The sequence below is a fragment of the Manihot esculenta genome, chromosome 9, assembly GCF_001659605.2.
Source record: "Manihot esculenta cultivar AM560-2 chromosome 9, M.esculenta_v8, whole genome shotgun sequence".
Taxonomy (NCBI): Eukaryota; Viridiplantae; Streptophyta; class Magnoliopsida; order Malpighiales; family Euphorbiaceae; genus Manihot; species Manihot esculenta.
In genome coordinates this window covers 6,853,610-6,862,356 of record NC_035169.2, presented here as the reverse complement: position 1 = coordinate 6,862,356, position 8,747 = coordinate 6,853,610, and positions in this window count along the sequence as shown.

Sequence of the window (8,747 nt, the reverse complement as noted above, 5' to 3'; positions counted from 1 at the left end):
TCTTCAGGCACAATTATTAGTACAGACAGTGACCATAGTTGCAAGGGAAATATATGCAATTGTAACAACAAAATAAATGTTCTAACAGAATATAATCAAATTTTAGAACAAATAGAACAAGTACAAGATTCAAATATTAAAAGAAAATTTTTTAAAAAATTAACAAAAATAATTAATGAAGAATTAAAACAAGGAATTGAACAACCAACGAATTTTGAAGATATAGAACATCTATTTAAACATAAGAAACAGGTACAAACAATTTCTTCTATGGATTTACAAGCAGAAATTAGACAATTAAAACAAGAAGTTAGGCAATTAAAATATAGATGTGATCTATTAGAACAAAATAAAAATTTAGAAAAAAATAAAACAAAAATAGTAGAAGAATTAGAAGAGGATAGTTCAGACAATGAGAAAGAATTAAAATTTAATGATATCACCAGAATCAAATTTCAAAAATGGTATGTTAAAATAAATTTAACAATAAAAGATTTTAAGATAGAAACAATAGCTATGTTAGACTCAGGGGCTGATATGAATTGTATAGATCAAGGTATTATACCAAGTAAATATTTTCATAAAACCAAACAAACTTTATCAGCTGCTAATTCAACCAAAGTCAAAATAGACTACAAAATACCTAGTGCACACAAATGTAATAGTGGAATTTGTTTTAAAACAAGTTTTATGTTAATAAAAAATCTTAATACACAAATTATTTTAGGAAATCCTTTCCTACAAATGCTTTATCCTTTTAAAGTAACACAGTTAGGATTAGAAACTAATATATTAGGACAAGATATTATTTTTAAGTTTATAACACCAATTAATTATCATGATGTAAATTTATTCCAACAAGAAAACATAAGTAAAATAAATAATATAGAAAAACAGATTAAATTTCTAAAAGAAGATTTACATTCTATAAGAATAGATGAACAATTAGAAAACCCAATTATTAAGCAACAAATAAAAGAAATTCAAGAACAATTTGAAAAAGACTTATGTTCAGACTTACCAACAGCTTTTTGGGATAGGAAACAACATATTGTTACCTTGCCCTATGAACCAGACTTTAGAGAACAAGATATCCCTACAAAAGCCAGACCTATTCAAATGAACCAAGAAATGTTAGAATTTTGTAAAAAAGAAATCCAAGATTTATTAAAAAAAAATTGATTAGACCAAGTAAATCACCATGGTCATGTGCAGCCTTTTATGTTATTAAAAATGCTGAAATAGAAAGAGGTGCACCAAGATTAGTAATTAATTATAAACCATTAAACAAAGTCTTAAGATGGATAAGATATCCAATACCAAATAAACAAGACCTATTAAATAGACTATATAAAGCAGAATTTTTTTCAAAATTTGACATGAAATCAGGTTTTTGGCAAATTCAAATAGATGAAAATGATAGATATAAAACAGCTTTTACTGTACCTTTTGGTCAATATGAATGGAACATTATGCCCTTTGGATTAAAAAATGCACCAAGTGAATTCCAAAAAATTATGAATGACATTTTTACACCATATGATTTCATAATTACTTACATAGATGATGCCTTAGTTTTTAGCCAAGATATTAGCCAACATATCAAACATTTACAAATTTTTTATAAGACCATAAAAAGAAATGAACTTGTTCTATCCAAACCAAAAATGAAAATTTTTCAAACAAAAATCAGATTTTTAGGACATGAAATATACCAAAATACTATAGTACCCATTCGGAGAAGTATTGAGTTTGCAGACAAATTTCCTGATGAAATAAAAGACAAGAATCAATTACAAAGATTTTTAGGATCAATATAATTATTTAACACAATTATTCAGATAATTAATTTAAAAATTGTTATTATTGAGTAGTTGGTCTAAATAATTTATAATTATGTTAAAAAGATATAATATTCTTTCAGTTTCTCTACAGTCACAAAATTCATTATGATTGTTTGAATGGTATTCAAATAAAAAATTTTCCTGTTGAAATAATTCATTCCTAAAATATGCTACTTCGTTTCTATTTGTTAAATTTATTAAACTTAATTTTTCTATTACTGATAAAATAAAGGACATATTTTATAATTCCAAGTTCAATTATGATATAATATAATTTCTAATAAGGTATGAAAAAGTATATAAAGAGATAATCCATAATAAACATGATATTCAGTAACATATCCATTTTCTGTTTCATAAACATAAATTAGAATTAAATATTCCATTATAATATTTATACAATATCCAGGGTTAAATAAGGATCAATAATTATAATAGTATAGTAACAGTTACACTCATAACAATAATATAAGGCATAAAATTGGTTACAAGTATGACAATAAAATATTGTAATTTCATTTTCCATTTTCATATAAAAATTTGTCACATGGAAGACACAATTTCTGATGTGGCAGATCGGTTTAAACCGCAACCACAGAGCATACTTATCAAATGAATGCAGTTGTTTATAAGGTTTTGGGTTCCTGCATCTTTAACCTGGTATCCTAGAGTTAAATCAGAATGATAATCGAAGAGAGAAAGAATAGATTGCCGTCAACACGGACTTATGTTGTAACAGTTTGTATATAATACTGAATATAAAATACAACTTACTTTGTATTACAAGAGTTTACAAATAAACTATGGTAACCGAGTTGTAGCAAACTACGGTTTCCTTACAACTTGTGAAAGAAACTATAAACATTTAAGAGATTTTTGTGAGAAATTTTTGCTGATGCCCTCAAATGAACCGGATGCTCTCTTTTATAGACGCGGACTTCAAATTTTATTAAATTTGGTTGAGCGGTCCGGACTTCAAAAATTATTCATTCTGGTTGAGCGGTCATCTGGTAAGTGCTTTGTGGGTCCCAACTCTTTTGTCTTTTTCTTCTTTTGCTTTGTCGGTGTTGGCCACTTTGCCAGCTTTTGTCTTTTTCTTCTTTTGCTTTTGTCGGTGTCGGCTACTTTGTCGGCCATGCTGAGTCAATTTTGTCTTCATTGTAGTCTTGTGGGTCCTATATTTCTTGTGTAAAGAAATCATCATTGTCATCTGATAGATCAACTGGTGATGGTGATGCTGCAGTACTTCTTGTTTCTTTTAATTCTTCGAGTAGTTTTTCATATTCTTGTTCAGATGTGCAAGCAGCCATTTGGGCCATAATTTGTTGCTTTCGGGCTAAAAAGGTCTCTTGTTTGGTTATAGAAGATGGGCTTAGAATCTTTCAATATTGTGGGTAGTTTGAAAAGAATTGTTCTACGGCTGATGGGCCGCAAGCTTGGAGATTGGTTTTGGCCCACCATTTGGTTTTAAATTTTCGGACTAAAATTGGTATTTGAAAATTGTCAATATCCTGGTCTTTAATTTGGTATTCAATCATAAAAATCCAGGGTATATGAAAATAATGAGAATATATGAGCCACTGAGGAGAGCAAATTATAGTATCTGGTAATTGGTTTCTATCAAAAAATTGGTTTTTAGAACTTCTGATTTGGTCAGGAACAATATTATCGTTTAGTCCAAACTTGTTCCACCATTGGTGAAACCAATATGGTATGGGATATGAAAAATTGTCAGAAATATAGAAAAAGAAAGAAATAGATAATTGGTCATTCTGCTTTAGGAAAGTTCTTTCCCAAGCAACTTGATAATCATAATAATTGTATTTTGCATTTTGTCTCAATTGTCCATTTGTATAAGTAAAATCTTTTGTTCTATGGGGCTCTTGTCCCCACTCAGTAAGAGTCCATACCTTTAAAAGTCGTACTTTGCAGTATCTGAGTTTGTTATGGTTTTGAGGATCAAAATTGTTTTGTATGAGAATGGAATTTGTATGAATAAGAATGGCTTCATAAAATTATTGGGATTTTTGGAAATTGTCTGGTATATAGTAATGGGTTTTTGGAAAAATGGATTCACAAAGTTGGCAGACATTTAAATTGGGATTCTGAGCCCAGTATTCTGGTTCTATGGTGATAATATGGTCTTCAATGGGTTTATATTTATATTGGGCTGAATCAATTTGGTTTGAGGAAGATGGGCTCGAAGAGGCTATTAGGTTTGGAGAAGAGATTTTGGTGACGGCTTGTTTAAATGTAGAAGGAGTGATTGGTTCTGCTTGTAATGGGCTGAATTTGTTGAGTGAGGTGAAATTGGGCCTTGGTGATCTAGGTCTTGGGTAATTTGGTTGTGTGATGAGAGCACTTGATATATGGCCTATTGGCCTATTTATAATACTACTAGTATTAGTATACAATGGTCTGGGAACAGATAGTTGCCCCGTGATATTTTGTGCAGAAGAGAGACTTTGTATAGGACTATGTCCTGAAGTAAATAATTGTAATTTTGTCAAATTTGTCTGTGAATTTTGTGATCTTAAAGAAATCTTTTCAGGTTCTTTTCCTTTGTCTGTCATCGTCCCTGCAAAAATTCCCTTGTTAAAAAATCTGCAATTGAATTGTTAATACCTTTAATATGAATAATATCAAAATCAAATATGGATAAAAATGCTTGCCATCTAGCAAAAATATGTTTAGCGGCTAAGTTTTTTACATGTCACGAAAGCCATAAGTCAGGCAGGGAGTGGTAAGACCTGCAGAGCAAGTGGAGAAGGAAGTGTATGTGAAAACCCTAGGATTTTAAGATGAGTTTGTTTAGAATATTTGAAAATTGTCAATATCCTGGTTTTTAATTTGGTATTCAATCATAAAAATCCAGGGTATATGAAAATAATGAGAATATATGAGCCACTGAGGAGAGCAAATTATAGTATCTGGTAATTGGTTTCTATCAAAAAATTGGTTTTTAGAACTTCTGATTTGGTCAGGAACAATATTATCGTTTAGTCCAAACTTGTTCCACCATTGGTGAAACCAATATGGTATGGGATATGAAAAATTGTCAGAAATATAGAAAAAGAAAGAAATAGATAATTGGTCATTCTGCTTTAGGAAAGTTCTTTCCCAAGCAACTTGATAATCATAATAATTGTATTTTGCATTTTGTCTCAATTGTCCATTTGTATAAGTAAAATCTTTTGTTCTATGGGGCTCTTGTCCCCACTCAGTAAGAGTCCATACCTTTAAAAGTCGTACTTTGCAGTATCTGAGTTTGTTATGGTTTTGAGGATCAAAATTATTTTGTATGAGAATGGAATTTGTATGAATAAGAATGGCTTCATAAAATGATTGGGATTAGAATTTTAAGGGTTGGAACTGTGTCACGAAAGCCATAAGTCAGGCAGAGAGTGGTAAGACCTGCAGAGCAAGTAGAGAAGGAAGTGTATGTGAAAACCCTAGGATTTTAAGATGAGTTTGTTTAGAAGAAATAGACCTTCTAGGTCCAATAATCCAGATGAAGAACTTATCAATGATTTAAATATTAATACAGATAATAATCAGACAATATTATCTAGAGAAAGTAGTTGGAATACACAACAATTAGCCAATTGGAAACCACCAAAAACACCTATAAATAGTATATATAAGAAAGGAGTATTAGATATTAAAGCAGCCAGAGCAATTAAAACTAAAGAAAAAGTAGTACCACTATATTCAGAAAATCAATCAATGAGCTTATTAAGTAAAAAGACCATAATAGAATATATTAATCAAGGATATAGATTTATGCATATAGGATTAGTACAAATTGCCATTAAACCATTAACAGTATAAGGATTAAATACCAGTATGCATGTAGCATTAAGAGACTGTAGACATTTAAATTATAAAGACTCTCTTTTAGGATTATTTGAAATTAGTTTGACAAATGGACCAATATATTCAAATTGTTTTCCGAATTTCACAATATCTTTAACAGACCCTCACATAATGAAAATTTTAACATTAGACATTCTAACACACAACTATAATATGTTAAAAGGATCACATATATATGAAATATTTTATAGATTAAATTATAAAATAATGAATACAGGATTATGCCCAAACGCTATAAACCATAATAGAATAGAAGGAGAAACTATATTTTGCGAAATAGACCAATCCAAAGCAAATATAACTATTCCAAGAACTATACAATGGAAAGACGTAACCTTACGAGAAACTTAGAGATACCCAGTAAAAATAATACCTAATAAACCTTTCAAAGAAAACAAAGAAATAGATTACTTAATTCTATTTTTGGATTGATATTGACTATATCTATGGGGTTTTGTGAAGGTGGTATCATTTTGGTAAAAGGTTTGTTTAATGTCTTTTTAGCAGGATCTATTGCATATGGTTTTGCACTAGTATACTTCTGAGATGTATAAGTCGTATTTGTTTTTTCTATAGTAGGGGATGGTGCTTTTAGTATTTCTATATGATCTATGTTTGTTATAGCTTCATAATTTTTCTCTATTTTTTCTTTCATTCTATCTAATTGTTTTCTTAATAAATGTAAGGTTACGTTAGTCCAATTGTTTTGTAAACATATATCTCTTGTTTCATTATTTTGTATATTCTGTGTATGTATGATTGGTTGTATACCATTGTATATATGATCCTTTTTAAAAAATGCTTTTTCCATTGGTGGTTTTTCTGATTCATAATACTGATCACTTGGTTGTCCTATATCATTTACCTTGTTCCATTTATGAATTTTCTTTTCTAAAACATTTAATTTATCTTCATTAAAATACTTTAAATATGTGAAGAATGGTATATTTGTTTCTACCTGTTCTAAATTATAAATAAATTAAATTAAAATTAAAAATTAAATAAAATTAAAATATTAATTTGTAGTGTATTTATTAAAAGAAAATTTTAAGGTATAATTATTGAAATTAATAAAATTTATTTATTTTAATAATTATTAATTATATTAAAATATTAATTTTTTATACTGATTAAATTATTTATTATATATTATTAACTGTAATAAATATTTAATATAAAATATTATTTCATATAGAATTGATAATTATTGTTATAGATATATATATACTATTTATCTTGATATATATATATTGATAACAATATTTATCAATATATATATGAAACACATATATATATGAAAATTATATATTTATGTTCCAATATATTGTATTTAGTATATTGGAACATATATATCATAATTATATATTATGATATATATGTTATTTAATTAATATTAAATTAATATTAATTAAATTAACACATAGGTTATACATGTATTATATTATTAAATATAATTTAATAATATAATACATATAATATGATACATATATTATATAATTAATATGAGTAATATATAATTTAAATAATATTATTAAATAATTATGGTAAATAAATTAATATGATGTGCCATAATTAATATTGATTAATTTATTGATTATTCATTATTTTAATAAATAAATATAAACCTACTAGCGATTTATATTATTAATAAATATAAACAAAATATACCATTAATTATTATATAAATAATTAATAATAATTAATCATATTAATATACTATTAATAATTATTAATATGATTAATAATTATTTTTATATAATAATTAAAATAATATTAATTGTATATTTTAATACTATACTATTCAATAATAGTATATCATATAGTAAGCGATTAATATATTATATTAATTTACTAATGAATAATATTAATTATTAAATTTAATTATAATTTAATAATTTTACTATTATTAGAATACAATTATTAATTAGTATAATTAATATATACTAATTAAATATTGTTTTAAATTTACACAAAATTTAAATATACAATTAATATTATAATATAGTTAATATATTATTATAAATATTATCATAAATAATAAATACATTTAGAATATTATTTTATAAAATATTCTATTGATTATTCCAAATAATATATATTATAATATATATTATGCAAAATATATATTATAATATTAACAAAATTAATTAATAATATATAATTATATAATTAACATATGAAATATTATATAATTAACAATAGGGTGAAATATATACTATATTATTATTAAAAATAGAATATTAACTAATTAATAATATAAAAATTACTTTATATATTATTACTTTATATATATCATAAAGTAATTTTTATATTATTAATTAGTTAATATTCTATTTTTAATAATAATATAGTATATATTTCACCCTATTGTTAATTATATAATATTTCATATGTTAATTATATAATTATATATTATTAATTAATTTTCGGTTAATAAATATATTAATTAAAATGAATTACCATATTTTATATCGTAACAATTAATTATCCAATTACTCTATATGTATGATATGTTTTGATTTTTATATAAAAATAAATTGACACTCTGAAATTTTATTATTAATTTTTTATTAATTATTTTTATAAAATATAATTAATAAAATATATGAAATATAAGCTGTTATGCCCAATTTTGTCGCCATTATATGTTATTAATAAAATTATTATCATAAATTGATAATAATTATATTAACATAATGATAAAAATAGTTCATTATTTAGTCCAACTAAATAATTTGGTCCACAGATACCGAATTCGAAATACCACAATAAAAATATATAACAATTTTATTTGTTAATATCCAAACATAAATTTCAGATAAAATTAATTGCTTATTTTTATAAAATAAGCAATTAATTTTATTATTAATAAAACTAATAAAAATTTAGTTTTATTTTTTAAATTATAATGAAATATAGTATTAATATTAAATATTAATACTATATTTCATTATAATTTAAAAAATTGTTATATATACAAACAATTATGTTAATATATATCACAATACCCATATAATTAATTAAATT